The sequence below is a fragment of the Polypterus senegalus genome, chromosome 12 (genome assembly GCF_016835505.1).
Source record: "Polypterus senegalus isolate Bchr_013 chromosome 12, ASM1683550v1, whole genome shotgun sequence".
NCBI classification, from domain to species: Eukaryota; Metazoa; Chordata; class Cladistia; order Polypteriformes; family Polypteridae; genus Polypterus; species Polypterus senegalus.
In genome coordinates this window covers 137,564,116-137,591,013 of record NC_053165.1, presented here as the reverse complement: position 1 = coordinate 137,591,013, position 26,898 = coordinate 137,564,116, and the positions used below count along the sequence as shown (strand labels likewise).

General features: G+C 39.9%; 1 protein-coding gene across 2 annotated transcripts in view; it reads left to right on the top strand.

Moving 5' to 3' along the window:
- The first annotated feature begins 24,467 nt into the window (after positions 1 to 24,467).
- Positions 24,468 to 26,898, top strand: part of otud7a (OTU deubiquitinase 7A) — a 539,312-nt gene continuing 536,881 nt past the window's right edge. For both annotated transcript variants that reach the window (XM_039773581.1, XM_039773580.1), the window contains exon 1: positions 24,468 to 24,639. The gene's annotated coding sequence lies outside the window, so the exon portion shown is untranslated. The remainder of the gene's footprint in view (positions 24,640 to 26,898) is intronic.

The following is a 26,898-nucleotide window of genomic DNA, read 5'->3' as shown; positions in this document are numbered from 1 at the left end:
TTAGATCCACATCCCTGACGCAGCTTTATAAATACACTGAAATTAACCGCAAATTGTATATTAGTTTAATGCATCTGATTGTAAATAACCTGTAACAATATAATGGTCCACAGAATAGTCAAACTATTCTAAATAGAATAGCTGCTTTAGCGTTGTTACTCTCATTGCACCTTTTTCTTCTTCTTCTTTCTGCTGCTCCCATTAGGGGTTGCCATAGCAGATCATCTTTTTCCATATTACTGTCACTGTACCACTCAGAATATTTATATCACTGTATCGGAGTGTGAATCACAGCTGTACAGCAACTGATTGGAAAGAGAATTATCGGTATACAGCATCAAGCACACACTGCCTCAGCCATGCTGTCTATTAAACTGCTCTCATATGGCAAATGCTTCAGAGCCTTTCCTGTAGGGAAATCTCGGTTCAGAAACAGTTTCATCTCAAGAACTGTAAATGTACAAAATCAACCCATCAAGTGCTCCTAGTAGAACGCTTTGTACTTAGTAGTACAATCACCTCACTGCAAACTTGCACTACAGTGATAATATTACACAACCTGAGCCACTTTATAAAGCACGTATTTGCATATGATGATGATATCATTTCAAAGAGGAAATGCAGCAAAATATGTTTATTATATTATACAGATAAAACTTTAACTTCATTTAAATAATCTATATTGTTAATAATTAAACATGTGAGGACAAAGTGACGCTGCGCTAGCAAGGATCTGCCGATCCGTTCACGGATTGTTCCTGCCTCGCGCTGTATTCTTGCTGGGGCTGGTGCGACACTGGAAGGATAGAATAATTAAACAGGTACGACAAAGATATTTTAATGCTCCTTAAAAGTTTTGAAGAATCTGCGTTCTAAGTTTACAGATGGCTTAACGTCTATAACAGAGCTGATTGTGTAGTGATTGGTTACTTGGAGAAAGAAAAGTAAGGACAGGAGTTGGGAGTTAGTATGTTTGAAAGAGACAGTACTGCTACAATAAATTATTTCATCGAAGGTTGCACACGGCACAGCAAGCATCTTGTGTGAGACATGAACAATCACTGCGCCACCGTGTTCCCATGTTTAATCACATGCTTTAACTCCTATCATCATGAAAATGATATCAAGTATACATCTCAGTATTTTAATTATTCAGAGAGCTGTAATATCACGAATGTAATGGACTCTGTGTCCAGTTGGAGGAAGAGAGCCGGTTTAAGAAGCAAGTTGTGATTCACACGAACAGAGCACATAGAAGATCAAATACAAAACAAAGCATTTAACGTGCTACTTTAGTTAACAATGTGATTTGAGAAACTAGTAAATTAAATGATTTTAAGATGAAGTTTATGATGTTCTACTTTAATGACAAAATAAACTACGTGATTAAAGTGGAAATTTCGAGATTAAAGTTGACATTTCATGCTTTTTTCCCCCACTGTGTGCCTATTTTTTTTTTCTCTGTACCCTAATAAGCTTTCATTTGACACTCAGACGGTGGGCTATGACTCGCCTTTTCTCAGCGACTTTTATATGTGACAACTCCTTTTTTTATTTCGGGCACTGTGCGACATTGTGAACTTGAGCTTTCGAGTTTCTCTGACACTCTATGTCACTCAATCAACTTCCTTTTGTTGTTTATACCACGGTTTAAACCAGTGAAAGGCAACCTTTTTCGAGTTGCGGCGCACTAAGTCCAAAAATTTTCTTTTCTTTGCGCACCTGAGGGACTGCCCATAAATAAAGTTGTGACGACACAATCTATGGACAATCGCCAATAAAAACAGTTAATTTTATAAGTTTGAAAGACATTTTATTAATAAAGGAATCAAAGGATAAATCTTAAATGTAATTAATGTGAACATTGAGATTGTTTTTTTAGCACATTTGATTGATGCGAGGATCAATTTTCAAAAGACAGACACGTATTCCCTTGTCGATCATTTGAAGTCTCTCGCGTTTCTTAGACTTCATTTCCGTAAGTGTTCCGTTATCTGTTTTTCCAACATAAAATATATCTTTTTAAACATTATCTTTTTAATCAACCAAAAGTTCAAAAACACTATCAATTTAAAATATTTTACAAAAGTTTTTGCGGCGCCCCTAGAAAATTCCACGCCCGACAATGGTTTAAACCAACAAATAGTATGTTTTTCCTTGCATTGCTTGGTATTCGCTGAAGTTCTTCTACTTTCCCTCGTGCTTTTGCCATTGCCTTTTCACAGAATGCTGAGATTATGGGCTATTTATAGTGATTGCATATTCAAAGAGGCGTAATTCAAGAACACTAACAGCCTGTTAGGTTATATGAACATCATTGTGTGTGGCATCCAATCAAGGCAGGTTATGCTTAGGTTATCTACACTAGTAAGGTCTCACCTGGAGTACCGTGCACAGTTGTGGTCGCCATATTACAAAAAAGACCCACAAAAGAGCAACTAGGCTGATTTCAGAACTAAGAGATACACACTTTGAAGAGAGACTGAAGGAGTTGAACAGTTTCAGTTTAAGCAAATGAAAATTAAAATGGAACATGATGTGTTTAAAATTCTGAAGGGAGTTAATACAGTAGACCCCAGTTGTTATTTTAAAATAAATTCTGCCAGAAAACCATGGAGACATGGCTGGAAACTTAAACTTTATAATGCAAGTGCAAAATATGTCCTTGTCTTCATGTAAAGAATCTTAAACACCTGGTATTGAATTATGAAGTATTATGGTGGAAGGTCGGAATTTAGGGACCTTTATACCTTCATATTGACTTAATGTTATTCTTGACAATCTATTCAAATGTGATGGTCAAGCTTGTTGAATGGTCTGTTCTTGTCACAATTTTTCGAATCTTCTGTTTTAATTCAGATTTGCACCTGAATAAACTATTTTTCCACACAGGAGCTTTTAAAGAGTCATCAAGAAATGCAAACATCCCTGCTTAGGTTTTGAGAACATCTCTTCACATTCCATTTGTTATTTCTTAATATTCTGCATTAAGACTGTTACCTGACAGGATCATATCTAAAAAAACATCTTTAAATGTTTATGTTGTCTTGCTTGCTCATCCTAAACCAGGGGTGGCAAACTCTAGTCCTGGAGTGCCACAGTGGCTGCAGGTTTTCATTCTAACCATCTTCTTCATTAGTTTTTGCAGCTAATTAACTTCTTTTGCCTTCATTTTAATTAACTTGATTCAGGCCCCTTAGTTGTTTCTTTTTCTTTAATTGGCTGCCTAACAATAATGAGACACAAAACAAGCCACCACATGATCAGCTCACCAGTGCCCATCACAATATATCTGAAAATAAAGAAAGGTGAAGTTCTCAGTAAGGTTGATATCTCAGGTCCCCAAAACATTTTGACAATTTTCTTCGAAAAAACAAAAAATCAACAGTTATGGAAATGTCTGCTGTGTCAGAATGAGAGCAGCAACAAGCCGCTGAATTAAATAACGAGTTTACTAATTAACAGCAAGAATTGGCTTCTCATTAAGAAACTGGTTGGAGTGAAATCAGTTGGAGTTTGAAGCCGCAATTTAGCTGGTCAGCTATTGACTTGTTTCACATTTGATTTCTGTTTGGCTGTCATTTAATGAAGAAAATGATTAATTCAGAGCACTGAATCCTTAAAAACAGGGCTATTAAAATGAAGGGAAAAAGAAGTTAATTAGCAGTGAAAACTGGTCACTGATTAGGAAAAGGTTTAGAATGAAAACCTGCAGCCACTGGAGTTTGCCACCCCTAACTCCTAAATATATAATCTTATACTCTCTCTTATCCACTCTATCAGCATACAACTTCTATTATAACACCTGACTTTATAATTCTATGTGTCAATCTCCATAACTGCACTTTATAATTTTTTTTTACTTATTTTGTGCACAAGTTCTCATATTAGACTTGTTTTGCCTCTTCTTTTAGTCCTTTTATGTGTTTCATAATTGGCACAGTACTGTCTGTACTCATTTCTTGAATTTGAGAACTTCTTAGAGCACAGCAAGATGTCTTGTCTTTGCCATCCAAAACACTGACCACTTTTTCTCTACACATCACCTTAATGCTTCTTCTTAGATGCATACACATGCCAGCTGTGAACACAGAAATGATTTCTTCTATCCCTTTTCCTGCTGTATAATTTGATGTTTGATTGCCAAGGATTTATTTCTGATGGAGTCCAGCTTCTTGTCTCGAGTGTTCTTTTATTATTCAGAGGTTTGCCACCTCATTAAACTTCCCTGTGCCTTCATGCATTGTGCCTCTGAAGGAGATTTTTCTGAGGTGCAAAGAAAAGTCCTTCCTTGTGAGATGCTGCCACATTTAAAAATTCAAACATGTGCTGTGCCACACCAAATCATCCTGCTCTCCACCATTACTTTCAGAATTTAGAAACAGTACACTGCCTAGAATAGTACAGTTGGCATGGATATTCATTTATTCATTATTTTAGTTTATTTAGCAAATGACCTCTGATTGTTAAAGAAGAAAATGACAAATGATTGCTTTATTTGGACGGTTATTACTCAAAATCTAACGTAACTATGGATGTCTTGATATTTTTCAATTGCATATTAAGTTTGTAAGTCTTGTTTAAAATAAAATATGTTTATGCCGTGATTTTGTTGGCTGGGTTTAATCACAGCTCACAAAAGATGATGAGAGGGTGCATTAAGTGAAAAAGAGAAATTGTAGCACCTTGTTTTATTTTCAGCAATTAAACAGCTACTCTGAAAACATTAAATATTGGGGGTTTTATCATTATGTAAATATAATTTTGAACTCTATTGCTATGAGGAAAATACAACACAAACCTTCACCTATAAGCACTTTAATTCCACTAAAGCAATTTGACAAACAAGAAGAGACCATTCAGTCCATCAAGTTTGTTTAGCTAATAGCTAAACTGTCCCAGTATTTAGTCCAGATTGTTGTTAAATTTCTGTACCATCTGAATGCCTCAGAAATTTGTTCCAGATTTCCACAACTATTTGAATAAAGAAGAGCTACATTGTTTCACTCCTAAAAGTCACTTCCCCTTAATTTCCATGGATGTCCTCACGTACATGATTCACCCTTAAGTTGAAATAAACTTTCTGGATCGACTTTATCAAGGCCTTGGTGAATTTTAAAGACCTGGTTTTCACATAGGCCCTTCTGCTCAAGACAGTCATGTTTGCATTAAATAATGATTGGAGACAGACAGGTCAAAGGGTTCAACATTACATGAAATGTTTGAGTCACTAATGCTACAAAGACAATCCTATAATATAGTGGGATTTAAAATATTTAAGGATCCTACCCATGAAGGTCAAGTGGAAGTATGAACATGGCCACACCACACTCTGAAAGAATAGGAAGTGTGCAAGTTCTTGGAACCATATATCTATGGCCAAACATACACGATTGTCCAGTCCTACAGTGATCAGCGATAAAATGCTGTAGCCTTCTATGTGTTTTTATGATGCATCCAAGAAGAAAAATAATAAACTCAGCTATGTGGATTTGAATGAGATCACTTGTGTACCACAAGGATCTATTTTGGGCCTGCTGCTTTTCAATCTACATGCTTCCATCAGGCCAGATTATATCAAAAAAGGTGAACTACAACAGTCATGCAGATGACGCACAGCTTTATTTATCTATAGCACCTAATAACCTGAATGCTGTTGTCTCTCTGATCCAATGTCTTACTTGTATTTCTGAATGGATGAGTAGTAACTTTCTCAAACTAAATAAGGAAAAAAACAGAAATCTTAATGTGATTGGCAAAAATGGAACTAGTGAGGTTATTACAAATAAACTTGATCACTTAGCATTAAAAATCAAGGTGGAGGTAAAGAATTTAGGTGTAATCCTGGACTCTAAGCTTCCACTTAAGGAATATTGCGAAAGTTATAACACTGGAAGATGATAAAAGATTAATCCACACTTGTATCTGTAGTCAGTTAGATTACTGTAATGCACTCCTAACAGGACTACCCAAGAACAACATCAATTGTTTGCAGTTGCAAAGAAAATCTGAGCACATCACACCAGTTTTAGCATTGCTACATTGGTTACTGCTGTCATTTAGAAGTGACTTTAAAATATAACTAGTGGTGTATAAAATATTAAATAATCTTGGTCCTTTCTATATTTTGGAGGGCCTATCCAGTGAAATGTAACCTTCAATTGGTGGTCTACTGATAATTCCAAGAAAGAAGTGGTGAGGTGACCTATTGCTATTATGCATCAAACATCTGGAATACTTTACCAAGAGAAATTTGCCAGGCTAATACTGTGGAACATTAAAAAAAAAAAAGTGCTATCTGCCACAGTGATACCCCAGGACTGAAACTGAGACCCACTGGTATAGGGCACTGATGTCATGAAATGGGACACTATTATTGTCTGTACCTTATATGTTTGCAGGTAGAAAACTATTATGTTGGACATGCACATATGGCAAAGTTAAAATCTGTAACATACCATTCACAGTTTTTGATTACAATTGTAATAATGCAAATACAAACGTTAAACTCATTCAATTAGATAAAATTAAAAACTGCTTTAAAAGCAAAAAGAATAAGTAGAAACCTTGTATTTAATTGGATTGGCTGAAGAGAGAACAATAACAGCTTTTTCAGGGTTATAAATAGTGTCATCGCAACGACTGCTATGAATATCTTGTAAATTTCAAACGAGTGATTAAAAGAGAGTTTTATACTTTTGTTAATAGCAAATGTGCAAATTAATCGAGCATCTTTTAAGCAAAAGTGACAACTACAGCATATGGTTTGTGGCACTGAGGCATCCTTAGACATATACTTGATTTAAGGGACATCTTGCTGACTTGATATCAATCAGGAACCTGAGAAACTGGAGGAAATACTAAAGCTGACATGCTCCTTAGAGTGCAGTTTCAGAGCAAAGCAACAGGAAACTCTCCATCATTTTTGTTTCATGCAATCTCAATTCTTGCTACATAAAGTGCCTTGTCGTGATGTTCACGAAGAAAGATGTTATAGAAAATAAAGAGGAATGATCTGTAAACTTATTTAAATCTCTGGGGATCAAACAAAATTTGCAGGTTACAAAAATGTGACATCTCCTGAGAATAAATTGTCCAATATATTGAGACTTCTGCTGGAAATGGATAACAATTCTGACACCTCATAGATAAATGAAAGAATGGAGACCTGCCAGGCGCTTAGGTGCTAATCCTTTGGAACTAACCAGTAACTATTATTATTAACTGGTGTAAGACGCTAGAGGTTGCTGTTGCCTCTTTCAACCCAGTAGACAGACACACTGAACACAGGGTAAAATCACCAAGAAGGTATTTAATTCTCTTTAGTCTTGAAATAGAGCCCAAAAGCAACTCTGACATCATAAACAGGCAAGTAACAATAATAATAACAATAATTACACTAAAATACACAAATCTCTCCTCCACTCCTCCCAGCAAGCTCTGTCCTGCTACCTCCCAACTCCGGCTCACTTGCTGGGTCTCCAGCAGTCTTTTATATAACCCTTGACCTGGAAGTGCTTCTCCTTTTCCATTCACGTGACTTGCCAGCACTTCCAGGTCAGATTGAGAATTTGCTTTTTCTTCAGCCCGGAAGCACTTTGGGGCTTCCATCCCCATGACTTGGGAATACTTCTGGGCTATATGGAAAGTAAAGATTCCCAGTTCCCCCTGCAGCATCTCCTAGCGGCACCCACTGTACCCAGCAGGGCTGTGATGCCGAACTACAGTTCCCATGATGCCCTGTGGGAATCTGGGACACTGCTATGCTGCAGGGAACTCACCATCTGGCGTTTTGGGGGAGGCAGTGTCCCACAGTAGCTGCCTTCCCCCATCCATCTCTTCTATGGGCGTCCCGGCTGGGTTGAGCAGCTGGCCAGTTGCCATACTGGCTTCATATATAGATGGACATCTGTGTGCAAACTACAACTGACAGATGTGATGGATTAACTGTTGCCTATTGTGTCACCCCAAATCAAAAAAAAAAAAAATACTATTGTTGGTGCAAAAGGATAGAAACAAACTGGAATGATAGAAATACCTTGTGCTAGTTACTGTCGTTGACCAATGGAAATACACTGGTCACAGTGGAAACATTGGGGCACCAACCTGGGCACTTAATGGTGCGTCAAATCAAGGCAAAATGAAAAGCAAAGAAAACAACAACATTTTTGTGCGAGCACACCATTTATACACGAGGCCCTTACTCTCTACCACACTACTTGGTAACTTATTCCGTGTGTCTGTGGTTCTCTGTGTGCAGACAAACCTCCTAAAGCACAATCGACCATGGACTCCCCAGAGGTTTATTTTCTCCAGGGATGCTGCTCACTGAAGGTTTTTCTTTGCTCTCCTCTCTTGTCAACCGCACACAGCTTAGCAATAAATTACTGGACTGACAGTGTTAGTTTCCACATTTACTAATCAGTTTTGCTTTCTGTGATTATTCACAAATCCATGACTTTATGTGTACTAATTCTGCATTTAGTAATTTGTACAGTTTATATTGCAATTTATACTTATACTTGCATTTTATGTGAGAACTTATCACAATCCTCTATGCCAGCACTCAGTGAAGAGTGCTATACAGAAATAAATTGAATTTGAATTGAATCGAATATTTTATCTGCTGAAAAGATGGCATGGCTATTCACGCCTGTGCTGTGGTTTCTGTCAACATACAGCATTCAGAATATGCACCTGAGTAATTTCCAGTTAGTGAAGAGCATACTAGTTTGTTTTTTAATTTTTTTTTATTTTGCTGGCCAGCAAGTGGTGTACCTTGTTTTTAAATGTGGCAGGAGGAAGATGAGGGGTATTTAATTATTAAAGCTTGGAGGAGCTTTGCTGTAGTCACTGTGCTCTCATTTAAATTAGGCGTGGGAGTGTGTGAGTCTTGACTACAACACAGTGCTCTTCACTACTTTTGACTCTTGGGAAATTTGGGAAGAAGTGGGGAAAGATGTGGTGTTAATGTAATTTACTAATTGTACTGCCAGGAGGTTGAAAAGTGGCAGACCACAAGAGTAGAAGAAACCGAGTTAGAAGATGACACACAAGTCAGGAATGTACCAGGTCAAAACCAATAAATCGAACCTATCCTTCTATAAAACCAGAAAGTCAACCAAAGTCATAGTGGGAAACATAATTACTCATTTCATTGCCCAGAGGAGACTGGGTGGTCTCATGGTCTGGAATCCCTGCAGATTTTATTTTTCTTCCAGCCGTCTGGAGGTTGTTTTTTTTTGTTTTTTCAGTCCTTCCTGGACATCGGACCTTACTCTTATTCTATGTTAATTAATGTTGACTTATTTTCTTTTCTTACTGTGTTTTTTATTCTTCTATTCTTCATTATGTAAAGCATTTTGAGCTACATTTTTGTATGAAAATGTGCTATATAAATAAATGTTATTGTTGTTGCATTTGCCATATAGCCTAATTATAATGTTTTTTTTAAATTACATTTATATAGCACTTTACATAGAGGGGGACCACTTCAGCCACCACCATTGTGCAGCACCCACCTGGAGGATACTATGGTAGCCATTTTTGCACCAGTATGCTCATCACATATTGACTATTAGGTGGTGAAGGGGTGAGCAGGCCTGCACCTAGGAGGGGGACAACCATGACACTTGTCATAGGCCCGAGCTAGATAGAGGCCCGCCCTTTAAGTGGCGTTTTAAAATATACGCACATATTTGAAACACAAAAGGGGCCCGAACTCTGTCAGCTGTCTGGGGCCCAGAATTTCCTAGGTGCGGGCCTGGGGTGAGAGAGATAGCCAATTAGAAACAAGAGATGGTTAGGGGGCCAGAATGACCAGTCTGTGATGGACAATTTAGTCAGGATATTGGGATAAACACTACTCTACTCAAAAGATACCCAGGGATTTTTAATGACCACAGAGAGTTAGGACTTTGGTTTTACATCTCATCTATAGGAAGGAGCCAAATTTACAACACAGTGTCCCCATCACTGCACTGGAGCAACAGTGATTCATACACAGACTGTAGGGTAAGCGCCCCCTGCTGGCCTCACCAACACATCTTCCAACAGTAAACCAAGCTTTTCCTAGATAGTCTCCTATTTAAGTACTGGCCGTGCCCAAATATGGTGGTATCTATATATATATAATTCACTAAGGCAAGACGACCATGGAAAGCACGCCGGAAGGGGTGTGGATTCACTAAGCCACCGACAAGTTAGACACCTATGGCGCACGCAGGAAGGAGCCACGCCCACCATCTCCAAGACCATTGGATACGACGACAACTCGCAGAGCCACGCCCACCAACTCAGACGCGACGACACAGAAAAAATGGCGTCATTTATATTCGTCTGTTGTAGAGGCAACATGCAGCTCCGACCCACGCTGACTGTTAATAGAGGCATGTTTCTCGCAGAGGTGAATCGCCATATGCAGCGTGTAAAACGGTTTGCGAGGGGTATCCCATGGGATCCTTAAAACATTCCTTTACAACTGAGGTTAAAACACAATAAAGTAAGCAGTCTTTAAAAAACGAGTTTTCGGTTATGACGCACGACCACGTGCACCCTGGCAAACTGTTTTACACGCTACATACAGCAATTCGCATCCGCGACAAACATGCATCTTCTTAGATGCTCCTGCATTTTGTATACACCCCTCTCCCACCGTGGTCGGGTGTCTTGGTGGATTATATATAGAAAGGCAGCCAAAACCGCACAGAGCAATGAAAAGTCTACGTGAGTCACAGGTGCATCTGGACTGTACAAAGACGACAACGATTCGAGTGACGAGTTGAAGGTGGGCACATGAGCAAGCAGTGCATACTGAACTCAGCAGACTAGCATGACAGAGGGAGTGGAGTGGATGTCCTTCTCCTCTCCTCCCGTTCCACCCTCCGCGCCACACGGACGATTGTGTGTTGGTTCGTTCCGTGCATTGGTTAAAACCCAATGAAGGAAGCAGTCTTTAAAAACCAATAAGCCCTGTGCCTCTGTTTCATTACCGTCTCACCTGCTTCACCAATGCAGGCCCCGCAACAGGGCAGCCAACCGGGTAACCAAAGTCTTTGGGTTCAGGGAGGAGTTTGGTTACAAAGCTGAAACTTAAAGGAATTGATGGAAGGGCACCACCAGGTGTGAAGCCTTTCGCTTCATTTGACTCAACACAGGAAAACTCACCCGGCCTGGACACGGAGAGGATTGACAGATTGATAGCTCTTTCTCGATTCTGTGGGTGGTGGTGCATGGCAGTTCTTAGTTGGTGGAGCGATTTGGCTGGTTATTTCCGAAAACGAACGAGACTCCCACCTGCCAAATAGTTACACGACCCAACAGTGGTCGGCGTCCAAATTCTTAGACGGACAAGTGGCTTTCAGCCATGTGAGACTGAGCATTAACAGGTCTGTGATGCACTTGTATGTCCGGTACTGCACGTGCGCTACACTGAATGGATCAACGTGTGTCTACCCGGCGCGAGGAGCCGTGCGTAAGCCGTTAAACCCCATTCGTGATGGAGACCGTGGCTTGCAATTGTTCCTCACGAACGAGAAATTCCCAGTACGTGTGGGTCATACGCTCGCACTGATTACGTCCCTACCCTTTGTAAACCCAATGGTTGGGTGACTTGGTGGATTATATATAAAAAAGCAGCCAGAACCGCAAAGAACAATGAAAATTCAATGTGGAAACCGACTGAGGCGGTGTTTGGAAAATTAACAGCCAACGTGACTCACAGGTGCGTGTGGACTGTACACAGACGAAAGCGACTCAGGTAGGGAGTTGGGGGCGGGCATATAAGCGGGCAGTGCGTACTGAGCGGCGCGCCGTTCAACCCGTCCTTCGCTTTGGAAGGAGAAAGCGCGACGGCGCTCCTCCGGTTTTCAGTCACGGACAATTGTATGTTGGTTCGTAGCGTGCATTGTTGCAATGTTACTTTTCTTGGTGGTTTATTAAATTACGGATTTTTCAAATGTTTATTTTTTCCTCTGTGCTTAAAAATCATTTAAACAGCGGCCTGATTATGCGGCATATGCTACGCCGCGGGTTGGCTAGTACATTATAAAAGACTTCAAGAGGGTATCTACAAACTTGGACAATAAGTCACTTAAGGGTAATTATTGACTCTGTTTTAAATTTTACATCACACATTAATCAGATTACTAGGACAGCATTTTTTCACTTAGGAAATATAGCAAAAGTTAGATCCCGTATAACTTTTCAAGACGCTGAAAAATAAGTTCATGCTTTTGTTTTTAGTCGACTAGATTACGGTAATGCACTCCACTCAGGACCACCCAAAAAAGACATAAATCGATTGCAACTAGTGCAGAAAGCAGCTGCCAGAATCTTAACTAGGAAAAGAAAATCTGAGCACATCTCTCCAGTTTTGAAGTCACTACATTGGTTACCTTGTGCCATTTAGAATTGACATTAAAATACTGCTTATAGTTTACAAAGCCTTAAATAATCTTACTCCATCCTATATCTCGGAATGCCTTACACCTTACACTCCAAATCGTAACCTTAGATCTTCAAATGAGTGTCTGCTTATAATTCCAAGAGCTAAACTTAAAAGAAGTCCTGAGGCGGCCTTCTGCTATTATGCACCTAAAATCTGGAATAGCTTACTGAGAGAAATTCGCCAGGCTAATACGGTGGAATACTTTAAAAAAACTGCTAAAAATCCCTTATTTAAACATGGCTTTCTCATAGCTTCATTTTAGTGTATCCCAGATATTCTGCATATGCATTGAATTATCATTTTTTTCGTGGCTCAGCCATCCGTACTATCCCCTACTTTATCTGCTGTTCTTTTTCCAGTTTTCTGTGGTGTTGATCTGCACCACCACCACCCGATCAAAGCACCGTGATGCCCTTACATTTATGGATTGAAGGCCAGATGTCCATATGGCCATCATCATCTAATTCTTCCATGTGAAGCCTGAAAACCATGAGGACTGATTGAGATCATTGATGTTAGGTAGAATGCATAGTGGGGGCTGGGTGGTCTCGTGGCCTTGGAACCCCTGCAGATTTTTTTTTCTCTTGCCCTTTTGTTTATTCTGTCCTCCGGCCATAGGACCTTAATTTATTCTTTGTTATTTAGTATTGCCTAATCATCCATCCATCCATTTTCTAACCCGCTGAATCCGAATAGGGTCACGGGGGTCTGCTGGAGCCAATCCCAGCCAACACAGGGCACAAGGCAGGAACCAACCCACCGCAGGACACACACAAACACACCCACACACCAAGCACACACTAGGGCCAATTCAGAATCGCCAATCAACCTAACCTGCATGTCTTTGGATTGTGGGAAGAAACCGGAGCGCCCGGAGGAAACCCACACAGACACGGGGAGAACATGCAAACTCCACGCAGGGAGGACCCGGGAAGCGAACCCTGCCTAATCATATTTTTATATTTTATAAACTTTTCTTTCTTCATCTTGCAAGGCACTTTGAGCTACATCATTTGTATGAAAACGTGCTATATAAATAAATGTTGTTGTTATGGCACAGGTTTATGCAGGTTGGCTCAATTTATCGACAGGTACATGGTTCCAGGACCCTTGGTGGAGGTACAGAAATTGCAGTTGCTCAAGACTTATAAAAAATGATAAAGATTATTGTGTGCACAATATGAAAGCATTGCCTCAGCAGCATCAGCCTGCGCATGTCGTTTCTTATAAGTATTCAGGCAGCAGCACTGCACACAGGAGTTTCACAAATGTTCTCAATTTGTTTTAAATAATTTCAAACCGCAATGGGTCAAAAGGACTGATATCAAAGCCACGGATAAGGCAGACCACATATATAAGGTCATATTGATGATGTCACATGCCACAACTTCCATGAAACTCCCTGGTGTATCATGACAACAATTCATCAAAATGCCGGTGTGCATAAAAAAATTAAACTAACAAGTCTAAAACAAAATTTCCATTGGGAAACAAGGATGCAAGCAATTATCTGTAATTCTGATTTTTTTTAATAAAACCACAGAATCATAGCACTAATGGAAACTCCCTACTGCAGTTTTCTACATATTCGTGGGTAGGGCACACCAAACTGTGTTTGTACACTATTGGAACTTAGACAAAGATCAGGCCACATTTGAAGACAAATATATACATTGTGGATGGCAACTCCTTACCTGGAGATACTTCCGTAAAGGAAAGATGTGAATTGACATGCATCCGTCCAGGTTGGTTGTTGGTACCTTTCCCTGATGGAAGGACAGAGGGATACTGCTTCCATGGCCATATATTCAACCCTGTACACAGGATGGCAGTATTCCCCTGGTGAAACTCCAATTTTTACACTCGCAGGGAATATTGGGAGCTGTAGTTCTAAAGGGTAGCCCAGTTGGAGTACTTGGTTGAGGCCAAAGGGAGTTACAGGGAAACACTACTGCTACTACAGGGTGGTTTCCCCTGCAGTGCTGTGGCACCAGAAGTACTCCCGGTCCAGCATTGAAGAAGCTGCCTCCTCTGCATCATGGAGTCAGGGTCGGAAGGCAATGGACAACACTCATAGAGGAGAAGTAAATGGAGATGGAGGTGCTATTTTGAATACTGTAGCGACGAAGCTCTGAGGTGCTGTAACTAAAATTAAACTGTTAATTATGATTTATTCATGTTGGATTCCAAACGGTTCTTGGTTGGAGTTTGCCTACCACCACTTAACCATGCTGCTTGGTGTGTAAGTCCGGGTATCTGGACTAAAGAAAAGGGCTGAAGTTGAATATTACCGTTTTGAAGTGATCGAATTACTTGAATGTACAACTTTATCAGTATTAAAAGAAAACGTGTTTGTTTTTTTTTATATACATTGAGTGTGTCTATTTGTCACAATATTATATGGTGTGGTAATTCGCCTACCAGGCATTACCATCTTAAAGGGGAAAAAGTCCTAAGAATAGGGTAAAGTCGACTTTTGTGGAATAAAAAGTTAACGCACTTGTCCATTTAAACCGACGAAGTGTGGGGTGTACTTTCTGGATCATTTTTAACTTTGGCTTCTGCAGGTTCACGTAGCCGGACGCCGGCATTAGGTCGGCAACGCCTTAGTGTGAGAAAGGAATCTGATGCCCCCCAATAACTTACTTTTGTAGGGCGTATCGGCTCTTCCAAGGGGAGCGCGACAGGATGCTCTCAAGTTTGCGCTCGTACTCGCTAGCGTGCACGCTCGCCCTGTTTAATACATGCCTTGCAAAGCTTGAGCGGAGCACCTGTGCAGAAGTCACCTGCGTCACTCTCGATTGGTGCAAGGGAGCAGCGTGTCGCAGGATTGGCTGAGCAGTTCTTCCTCGGGTATAAGAGGCACTTCCTGGCTCAAGGGGTTGTCTTTAGAGACTCTGTAGTGCGGGTGGCAAATTTATTTAGTATACAAAACAGTGGCTTAGGCAGATATTTGTAAATATTTTATACTGATATCTTCTATTTGGTGGAGATATCTTATAGTTTGGGTTTGAGGTACACCTTTTAGTTTTCTTGTATATATTCTTTTTTTTTCCTTGTAAATATTTTGTGGATTCTTTGGTTCTTCATTGTGTGTAGTTTCTTTTTGGTTTTTTTTTCCTTTAGGAAGACTACATTCTTATATTTATTTTTCATTTTGGGACTGAAAAATTCACTGTATATATTACTCAGTATTTGTGATTGGGACTTTTAGTGTGTGTGTGTGCACCTGTAAATAAAACCTACTTTTGTTTTTGAAAAATACCACCTTTTTGTGTCTGTTTCCATGTCTGAACGCTCTCAAGTCTGATCCCGGTTGGTCCCGAACTACAAGATGCCCACTGTGTATTCTGGTGCTAACCTTGCCACTACAGGAGTGTTGCATATGGTGCTAGATGGACTTTAACTGTCTGAAGGTGATTTTGAAAAATAAATATCTCTTTTATTTAACCAGGTTTTTCATAGCCTCCATCTTTAGTGCAATGTTTTAACGAGTAAGGGTATTTTAAAACTGACTAGATGACACACCAGAAGCCAAGTCAGATATCTCAGAACAGGGGTTGTGTGTTCAGCTCTTTAGTCCCATTTAAAACACGAGCAGCAGCTGTTCAGTAAGCTGAGGTTTTCTTGTTATCTTATGATAACTTATCTACTGTATTTTTTATGCTCTCTTTTGATAACAAGACCTGTGACACAGAGATATTCTCTGCCCTTATGCAACTCTAAATTTGATTAAACAGGCTTGAAAATGTATGACTTCCAGAGAACCACCATTGCTGATGATATTGTGTTAGAACTCATTGAAATTGTGGCTTCAAACAAATTTTAATTAAAATCTCATTATATGCATTGTAAAAGATGATATCTGCACTGTACATTGCAAAAACCACGGTGTGACAGTGTGTGGAAAATAACGGGGGCCGTACCGCTCCCCGAACCCGGAAGCAGACAGGCAGACCACACAAGAAAAGCGGCACACTTTTTATTCCTTTCTTTCCCTTTTTAGCACACAGTGAACAAATCACCAATAAATAAGTTCAGTCCCTTCTTTCTTTTACTCTCTTTCTCTTTTCTACTGCTTCCAGTCCTCCCAGCAAGCTTTGTCCACCTTCCACCCGACCCTGGCTCCTCGAACTGAGTGAGGCGGCCTCTTTTATAGTGCACCCAAAAGTGTTCCGGGTGCTCTCTGATCCTCATCCGGCAGCACTTCCGGGTGTGTGGCAGAAGTGCTGTATGGGACCCGGATCTTCTTCTCCAGGGCTCCGGAACTGTCCAGGCACCTCTGGTGGTGGCCATGGGCTCCATAAGGGTTGAGCTTCCAGGTTCCAAGCCTGTGGCCCTGATGCTATGCAGGAAGGTTGTGTGTTCTAGAATGTGTTCTGGGGGAGGTGTTGCCCCAAATATGTCCTCCCCAGTCCTTCCATGACAGGGGTGTCCCGGCCAAGAAAGGTTCCCAGCTGTCAACCACAAATGTTTGACCTTTAATAGGTATTTATGATAAGCATGTTATAAAACATATTATAAGCCTTTTTTAACATAATGTAAAATCATGAAAAATGACTGTAACATATTTTAATAGTATTATAATTTTTAATGAAAACTGATTATTGTTAGCACACTCATTAACAGACTGGTAATAGCTACTTTATAATAAATACCTAAACTAAAGTGTGACCCCCCTCTCTACCCAAAAAAACTCAAAATAGAAGAGTAGTGTGTACAAAGAAGCTCTGCAGTTTAAAATGCCAGTCTTTAAATGATGGCCAAAATGAGAAACAGAAGAAAGGAGGATGAGAATGTAAGATGCAGCCATCCTCAAACACCAGGCTCTGCTGGAAACATCGTAAATGTCTGACAGCACCGTAGGAGGACGTCAATTGGCCTCTTCAGACTTGCCTGAAACCAAACGATGAAGCCTTCAAGGCAGAACAATCCCGCTGATTTGTCAACTACTACTGAAGATAAAAATGATGGGAAATTATATTTTAAATATTGCATTATTTGTGAGTGGTAATTAAATGCGAACGGTTGGAGTTTCCACCTGGGCTCCCCAATTGTTAGCTCCAGAGTTTAAGGTAGTACATCTTTGTTATAGAGTATTCGTGACCTGTCTGTGATCTTGTGGTCATTCACCACACCAGTTTCTGTCCTACACAATGATCTGCACGTATTGAAACTTGAGGGTTCTGTAGATGACAGATTTGCTGTTCATGTGCTGACTCTGAGGGTCACCCATTAATATTATGTCAGTCAGTCAGTCATTGTCCCACCTGCTATATCCCAATACAAGGTCACGGGGGTTTGCTGGAGCCAATCCCAGCCAGCACAGGGTGCAAGGCAGGACACCAGCCCACCGCAGGGCACACACACACTCATACCTCCACACACCAAGCACACACTAGGGACAATTTAGGGTCACCAATGCAACTAACCACCCGGAAGAAACCCACGCAGACATGGGGAGAACATGCAAACTCCACGAAGGGAGGGAGGACCCGAGAAGTGAACCCAGGTCTCCTTACTGCAAGGCAGCAGTGCTACCACTGTGCCACCGTGCCACCCTTAATATTATGTAAAAGCAATAATTCAAGTAGTGGCAGTTTGGAATATTGTTTTGTACTAAGAAATGTTCCATCCATTTGATGAACCTGTTTTTCGGAATGGAGGGTCATGGTGGCGGACTGTATAGAGAGCATCAAACTCAATTACCAAAGCATGGGAATCCAATTAATTGTAGGGCACAGTGAATGAGAATATGCACTGACATCAGGTCAACTTAAAGCTGTCAATTTATTATTATTTTTATTCTGTTTTATCGCAATTCAGTTATTACAACTCAGCAGATATCAAGGATAGCCAAATGCTCAGTGCTCTGTGCATCCCAGAGGAATGCTGGTCCTGTGGCACAGACAAACTTTTCACACCAGTGCATCATCTGTCAGCCTCCCATTTACTCTGGTCCTTTTGGGTGATATTCAGTTACTTTCCATGCCCATCTTGTTCACCACATCTTGAGTCACCACATTTCCACTTTCTCGCTTTGCTTTGTCGTGTTTGTCCTTGATGATTGTGACTCTGTACAGTCATTCATTTGTCTTTTAACCTTGGAGCATGACACTGACTCAGTGCCTCTCCGTGTGTGGTTTTCAGCTGTTTGAGATGATGAGGATGATGGATAATCTCACGTCTCCGAGACATAGACGAGAGTTGGCAACAATGGAAGAGATGATGCTTGAACTTCATCAGCATGCTTCTCTTCATGAAGAACTCCTTGTAATGGTTGAATGAAGCCCATCCTGCTTGTATTCTTCACATCATCTCACTCTCTCGCTTATCAAAGAAGATGAGCTGACTGAGATACACAAAGCTCATCACAAAACATACCTGCTGACTGTCGATGACAAGGTGCAATGGCTTGCTGTTCGACATTGCTTCTAATTTTCCTGAGTGCACAGATAGACGCCAGTCAATTCTGAAGCTTATTAAGCATCTTCTGCAGTTGTCGACAGTTGTGGGAGATGAGCACTACATTGTCGGTGAACCAGAGATGCAAAAGGTTATCACTCATCAATTCTCATTTCTTTCTAGTTAATCTCTCTGAAAATTTTCTCAAAGGCAGTGTTGAAATGCTTTGAGGAGACTGTGTCTCCTTTCCACACTCATTACAAGCACTTTGGTATCATTCTCTTCATTTTTGATTGCAATGACAGATCATGTTCTCTCAGAGATCTCTTAAACACATTTGTTCTTTCTGAGAAACCATCACCAAATTAATTTCCATGCTCTCGAATGCTTTCCTTAAATCAGTGAAAAGTCAGTCGATATTTTTGACAGGTATGAACCTGCATCACTCCATTGCCTGCTCTTCTACAAACAACAATCAACAAGATTAGTGAAAAGCTTTGTGATGGTTGGTAGGAGGAAGATTGGTCAATATCTGCCAATATCCCTCAGATTGTCCTTCTTTTCTTGCAGCATTCTTCTCAAATTGGCAAAGTGCAGCAGCAGAGGCCTTGTCTCAACCAAGGTATTGAAGACTTGGCACCAGTCTTCAACATGTCCACTATTATTCTGTCAATACCTGGCACTGTGCCTTTCTGACTGTTTCCCAAATCCATGCTGATTTCTTCTGGAAAAGAAGGACATTATCTCTAGCTACTGCTGGTTTATAGGGAACTTCTATCGTGTGCTGTGGAGATCGCATTAGGAAGTCTTGGACGTCTTTCCTCATTTCAGCTTTCGATGTGAACTATTCTTCTTGAAGCTCCATGATCTCTTTTCCTAAGCTTACCAAACCTCTTTTTGTCTTTGTCAGACTGTGTCTATGCTTCACAGAATCCTCAATAAGCAGCTGTCTTTGTTGTTGGATGTCGATCTTCCATCTCACCTTCAGTGCCATGCATACTATAACATATTCTACTAGCTTGGCACTCATGCTATCAGCTTTGAGTTATCGGTGCTGCAGCAGTAGATCTTCTGTCCTTTTCAGGAATCCTGATGTCTCTGGGTGTAGCCATGTTGTGACCTTGGCAGCAGCTTGAATTACCTTGTTCATTTGTTCTCTTCTTCATTACCACTCAGTTGCTTTTAAGGCTGCAGTATGAATTGCTTAGAGTTCTGAATTTAACTGGTACTGTCAGACCACCTTTCTTCATATGGCAAATAAAAGGTTATGTATTTTGTTCTTTGTATAATTCAGTAACCAGTCAATTTAACCAATTTAGTTGTAGAACTGTACTTTCATAGGGACAGTAGAATGAGTTGTTGAAAATTTATTGTATTCTGAAACTAAAAGCTGTAGGTGTCAGAGATAACCTACAAAACTAAAGTAAATCTCTAGATGGTTAACCAGCAGGAGACAAATACAGATAAAAGGAGAAAGCTCCCCCAGGGGATTGTCGTTGGACCATTACTTTTTCTGATTTATATTAATGTCATTGATTCTGGTATAGTTAGCAAACTTGTGAAATTTGCGGATGACACCAAAATTAGAGGGAAGCAGACACTGAGGAGACAGCAAAAAGAACTCAAAAACACCTGGAGAAGCTTCAGCACTGGGCAAACACCTGGAAAATGCAGTTTAATATAGAAAAGTACACAGTGCTACACATGGGCAAAAGGAACATCAATTATAAATACAAGATGAGAAACACTGAGCTACAGGAAACAACCTCTGAAAAGGATTTAGGGGTTTAAGTTGACACAACATTTTCACTGACTAAGAAAAACAGTACAGAAGCAATTAAAAAGGCAAATAAAATGTTAGGTTAAATCACAAAACTGTTGAATTAATGTGAAAGGACAATATGTTCATACTATATAATGCACTAGTAAGTTTGCATCTGGAGTATTGTGTGCAGTTCTGGTCAGCACAATACAAGAAAGACATAGCAGCACTTGGCGCTGTGCAGAGGAGAGCCACCAAGTGCATCCCAGAACTTGAGGACTTGAGAATTAAACCTGCTTATTCTCAAGCAGAGAAGACTGAGCCGGGACCTAATTCAGGTATGTAAAATCCTCAAAGGTATTGATAAAGATAATCCAGAAACATTCTTTCAGTTTAAGGGTGAATCACGTACTCCTGGACATCAGTGGAAATTAAAGAGAAGTGCATTTAAAACTGAATGCCAAGAAATACATCTTTACTCAAAGAGTTGAGGTAATCTGGATCTAAGTACTGAGACATGGAGTTGAAGCAGAAACCTTGACGACCTTTAAGAAGAATCTGGATGAGATACTGGGACAGCTGACCTATTAGCTAAACAAACGGGATTGATCGGCTGAATGGTCTCCTCCTGTTTGTGAAATTTCTTATATTCTTATGCTTTCAACTGCTTGTGCAAAGATTTAAAGAGACATGCTAGGTGCTTGAAAAAAATAGGATGTTTCTTCCTAAAAATAATAAGAAAACATTAAACTGTAACTATGCAGAAAATGCACAGTATCTCTTAAATATATTTTCCATATCTGCTTTTTAATATGTGGTTAGTCCAATTCTCCTGCACAGTATTTGATGTGAGATTGATGTTCCCTTTTTTGGTTAAGACAGATGGCTACTACTATGATTTTTGCTCTATTGCAGCAAATATTGACCTTGGCACCAATAATCACCTTCCCAAAGCAGGAGAAGCGTTTCTTTAGCTCAGCAGATTAATACTTTTATGATGTGGAGCAACAAGAAGCAATCAGTACTAGGAATTTGTACTTGAGAATGTGACATTTGTATGGAATCACAGCAACTTGCAGTGTGAAGCTGCTGCACTATATTTGCAACATTCTTGCACTTTATGGGTTTTTAATGTTCTTAAATTTCTCCCGGGTTTGTACTAAAAATGTACTTGCTATTATTTCATATTTAATATAATCAATATTGATATTTTGGGGAAAAAATCAGTTAACATTAATTCAGTTGATTATTATACACTAAAACACTAAAGTCTGGCTGTTCCGTCTTTCTGAGCCACCTAATTGGTCAGTTTGGCTTTGGTGTGATTGGTAGGCGTGGCTTTGGCGATGTGTCAAAAGCAGAATCATGAATATGAGAAACAGAAGGAGGAGAAACAGAATAGGAAGCATGCAAAGAGTCGCCTTCAAAGCTGTCAAGCATAAAAGTATAAAAGAGGACAGGAGGCAAGCAAGGCACCTGAAAAATAAGGACAGAGTCTGAAAAGCAGGCTGCACTATAATGTGATCTAGAGGGGGAGCATCAGTAAAGAGAGATTCAGACACACATGAATACCAAGGAAATTGTGGAAGAAGAGATTGCAGATATTTTTAAATTATTCCATTACCAGCTTTTGACAAGTAGCATGTTTAGTACATTTTAAGATTTGTACTCTTTAAGCTGTTAACATAGATTATAATTTGAATATTTAAATTAAACTAAATTATATGCAGCAAAAACATAAGGTGTAAATATAATACATTGTAGTCACAAAAATCTACAGACCTACATCTTTTTTTCTCTGAATCAAGTGCTATAAACAGCTTTTAGTTTATATAGTATATTAATATAAATATTTATGATGCTGGTTGGGTCAGAAGATGATATTGATGTCATTGCCATTTGAATTCCAGCAGGGGTTCCTTTTTTGTGAGAACATTCTCTTTGTGTTTGCATATGGATTCTTTCATGGACCTTAGATTGTCCCTATAGCAAACAATTTATTTTGGGCAGGTTGATGTGTCAAAGTAAATTGTGCCAGTGCAAGTGAGTCTGTACACTGCACCACACTAATAGACTCTGTCTCCCCACAACCTCTGATACAACAAGCAGCCTCAGAAATGGAATGAATGTACTGAGAGAAACCACTCAAGGTGGACAGAGCATCTAGTGAGACATTACCTTTGATTGTCCTGTATTCAGTCTCCAAATCCAGAAAGTGGGCTACATTCTTCCTTTGATAGCTGAAATTCTGAGGGTAGAATTGTATTTCCCTGTTCTTTTGACTAGTATATGATATGAGCATAAGAGACCAAACCGGAAGTTCAAGGAAACCACTGGCATCTACGTCTAGAACATATAGTGGCAAATAGCATTTCTCACTTAAATATCAAAACTCCCATAATGTGAACAGCACCCCTTCATTGTATTATTTGAATACTTATAAATGCCCCCAATATCCCATTTCCCATACAGTCACACTACCTTGAAGTCATACCCACCTTCCTTTAATTGCCATCAAGGGATGACCACTAGAGGAAAGTGGGGTTAAATCTTTCTTCTTGGGTTGGCTCGGAGTGCCTACGAACTACCTAGAATGAGCAGGAGAGACTGTTCCTGAGGAAAGAGTACCTCTTCTGATCAGATGGCCTCTTCTCAGCCTGGTCAATCCATTGCCGTCTCTAGAATATTCAAATGAGAAAGGCAAAATGTGATTAGATTGAATAAAGCTGGATGTATAATATACTTACTATATAACAAAAAATACTTTATGATTAAACACTAATTGATGTAAAATACTAAATTTACAAAAAAGTACCAATCAGAAATTCAAATGTATGAAATTGTATCTAGATCAAGCTTTCAACGTCTTTGTTTCTACCTGAACTGCTGAGGCAACTGACTCACCATACCAAGCGTGATTAAGAGTCATAGTAGGTTTTTCCAACTTACATAATATTTGACCAGCCTCCTCTTGCCTGTTGAACACTTCCTCGCCTGACACCCCTTTCTGCCTTAGATTCCATATCACACAGTCCATCCACATTCTCTTTGGCTGTCCTCTTCTCCTCCAGTCATATCTATAATTCTTCTCCATAAATTATCTCTCTTCTCATGACATGCCCATACCACTTCAACCTTCCATCTTGTGTTTTCTTTGAGATTTCCCAAGCTCTTTAACTGTGCCTCTGCATCGCTCATTCCTGATATTATCAATCTGTACAGTTACTTCACACATCCATTGCAATGCCCTCATTTATGCTGCATCATTTCCTTTCATGGACCTTTTTAGTTGCCCATGCTGTGTTATAGTTAGCCTTCACACTTAAAGTGATTCTACAGTCATATCACACTCCCGATACCTTTTTCTAGTTTTTCCCAACTGATTTCATTCTATGGCTTATTACTAGATGTAGCTTATTGTTGATCCGAGATTCTTCTAAGTATTTTAAGGTTTAAGTAAATCAACAGTATAAAAAGTTACTTTGTTTATTTTGCGCACTAGAGCATAGTAAGTTGATTTCTATAACGACCAGCTTTTTTAAGGTTGCGTTCATTTTAACCGGTCCATAATGTTGCATAAAGCGCCACCCACTGGTTCTCATGAGACGTGCAACAATGCAGTTTCAAGCGCATTGCAACCCTTCGCCATTTTACACTACTGCCATTGGGCAAAGGGGGCGGAGAGACAAAGGGAAGCGCTTCAGTCATGATTGACGCCAAATCAGGCAAATGTCTGCGTGCGCCGCTTTTCAAAGCTGATACGCCTCCTGAAGCCTAAGCCAATGACCTCTCGGGCTGGGGGAGGGCGGGTCTGACGAGTGACGTCACCGCGTGGCAGCGACAGGGGGAGGAGTGACTTTGTACTTCTGCTGCAGCGGATAATGACCGAGGGTGAGATCCAACGATAGAGTCGGATTGGGAGGTTTGTTTATTATAGGGACTGAAGTAGCTGTTCAATAAGAGGCGAGGAAAGAAAGAATGAGAAAGGAAATGGAGCTGACAAATAATGTGTGAATTCAACCAGGTAAGATACCATTGACATTCTCATATGACTTATCGACTGCTTGTAATTATTAATTATTGAAACGGATTATCTGTTTAAATCACTGCATAGCCTGTACAGGTGAACATTGAATATGATTACATATCAAATGACTTAAATTGCATTCGCATTATATCTTTTAGTCTTATTTGTCAAGTGCAGTAGCAGCTTGTCTCCTTGCCATTGTTGTCGTACTTATTGTTGTATTTATTATTTGTTTATTTGAAAAGCACGCATCGTATCATCAGCTAAGCGAATGAAGCACGCTACTGAAATATTGGCACCGCTGTCTTATTAAGAGACTATATACTGAGAATATGGTAAATGTAAAGCCTGCAAAGATGTCAGATGGCTGTTATTGCGAAGTGTGAAAAAATGCCAACTTTTTGTTGCTTTATGACATCCACAGGGAGACAGACAAGGGGCAAGAGTAGAATCTTTACGAGACCCTCCTAAGGATGGATTGGTGTTTGATGGGCTTTGTCTTAGTTTTATGTACAAATTTTCTTGAATGAAGCTGCGTCTGCGCTACCCTGCTAGCTTGGCTGTCCTGCAAAAGCGTAGCGGAATCACGCAGCACAGTGATGAATGCGCTTTGAGAAGCCACGTCCTGTGTATTGTGACACCTGCAGTGCTTCCAGGAGGGCCCGGTGTTCACAGTAAACTCCTTTGGTTGGAAGAGTCAATCGTGATTCAGTGTCAAAGTTAGGGGGGGTCTGATGCCGATTTCAGGTTACAGTAATTTGTTTCTGCTGAGGTTTTAGAGGCCAGCGTCGCGTGTGTGGTTCAGTATGGGCACGCGCTGCGTTTTGTATGATACGCGTTTTTGAACTGCCCTGTATTTCTGTTATTGCATTAAGTCGATCGCAGTCTTCCTTGTTATCTAACCCTTGCTATAATAACCTTCCCCAATTCCCAAGACCGCTTCCAATTTGACGTCATTTACAGGTGTGTTTGCAGTTATCCAAAAACTTGCATAGTTAGCGTGTTCGATTGCGGATGCACATTTATATAGCCTTTTAAAGCATATGATGCTCAGGCTGGTACTTGTGTTAAAATACATATAAAACAATTAATTTAAAAATATTGTATAAAAATAATGCAAACATTTTATTTTGCGATTTTACAAACCATCTAAAGAATATTATAGTGGTGTGAATATTTAGTCTTTTTTTATAATAATTATAATATTGTCAGACTGGCATAACCACATTTATGGTTGAGTTCAGCTGCAGCCTATCCAGGAGGCTTTTGGTTATAGTCCACCACGGAGCCCAATCACGTTCACACCTACACTCACATGCAGTATACAGACACACACACATAAATTAGAATTGTCATTTAACCCAACACACACAGCTTGGAGGATGTGGGAGGAAGACCAAGCAGACTTAGGGAGAATGTGCATACTTCACTCAGACAGTGGCTGTGTGATGGATTTGAAAGATATTATTAATATATTTTATATTTTTATTATAGCAGCATATGTATAAAAATTAAAAAAAGAAACACACAAAACAGAATTGTTAATATATGTAGACGATTACCTTGATACCCAGAATGGAATTGTCTTCATTGCCATTCTTTTCAAAATGAGGTTGTCTATCTATCTATCTATCTATCTATCTATCTATCTATCTATCTATCTATCTATCTATCTATCTATCTATCTATCTATCTATCTATCTATCTATCTATCTATGCAAGAAGGATTGGAGTCACATGCATGTTTTGAGGTGAATTTGTTTGGTGTATACACGCCACTCCTATGTGTTTATTTACCAGTCTGTCTTAGCCAGTGTACTTTTCTATGCATTAGTGTTCTGGGAAAATAGCATTTGTGCAGGTGATGCCAACAGACTAAGTAAACCGATTAAAAGGACTAGCTCAATCTTGGAAGTCAGACTGGACTAATTGCAGGGACTATTAGTACAGGGGTCACTCTGGAAGCTGCTTACTCTCCTGGACAATGAATCTCATCCCGCGTATGAGGTTTTGGCTAAACCGAGGAGCACTTGTAGTAACAAACTGAGATAACTATGTTGTTCTAGTGAGCCACTGTGAGGTTGTTTCACCCCTCAGCCATCAGGCTCTGTAATGAGTCACCCCATAGCCAAGGTGGTATTTTTCCATATGTACTGAATGGTACTGAGCTGGTCTACCAGGAATCTTAATGTATTCTGCCAATGACTGATATTCTGTACTATGAAATTCTAAGTATGTGCAATTCTAATTACTTTA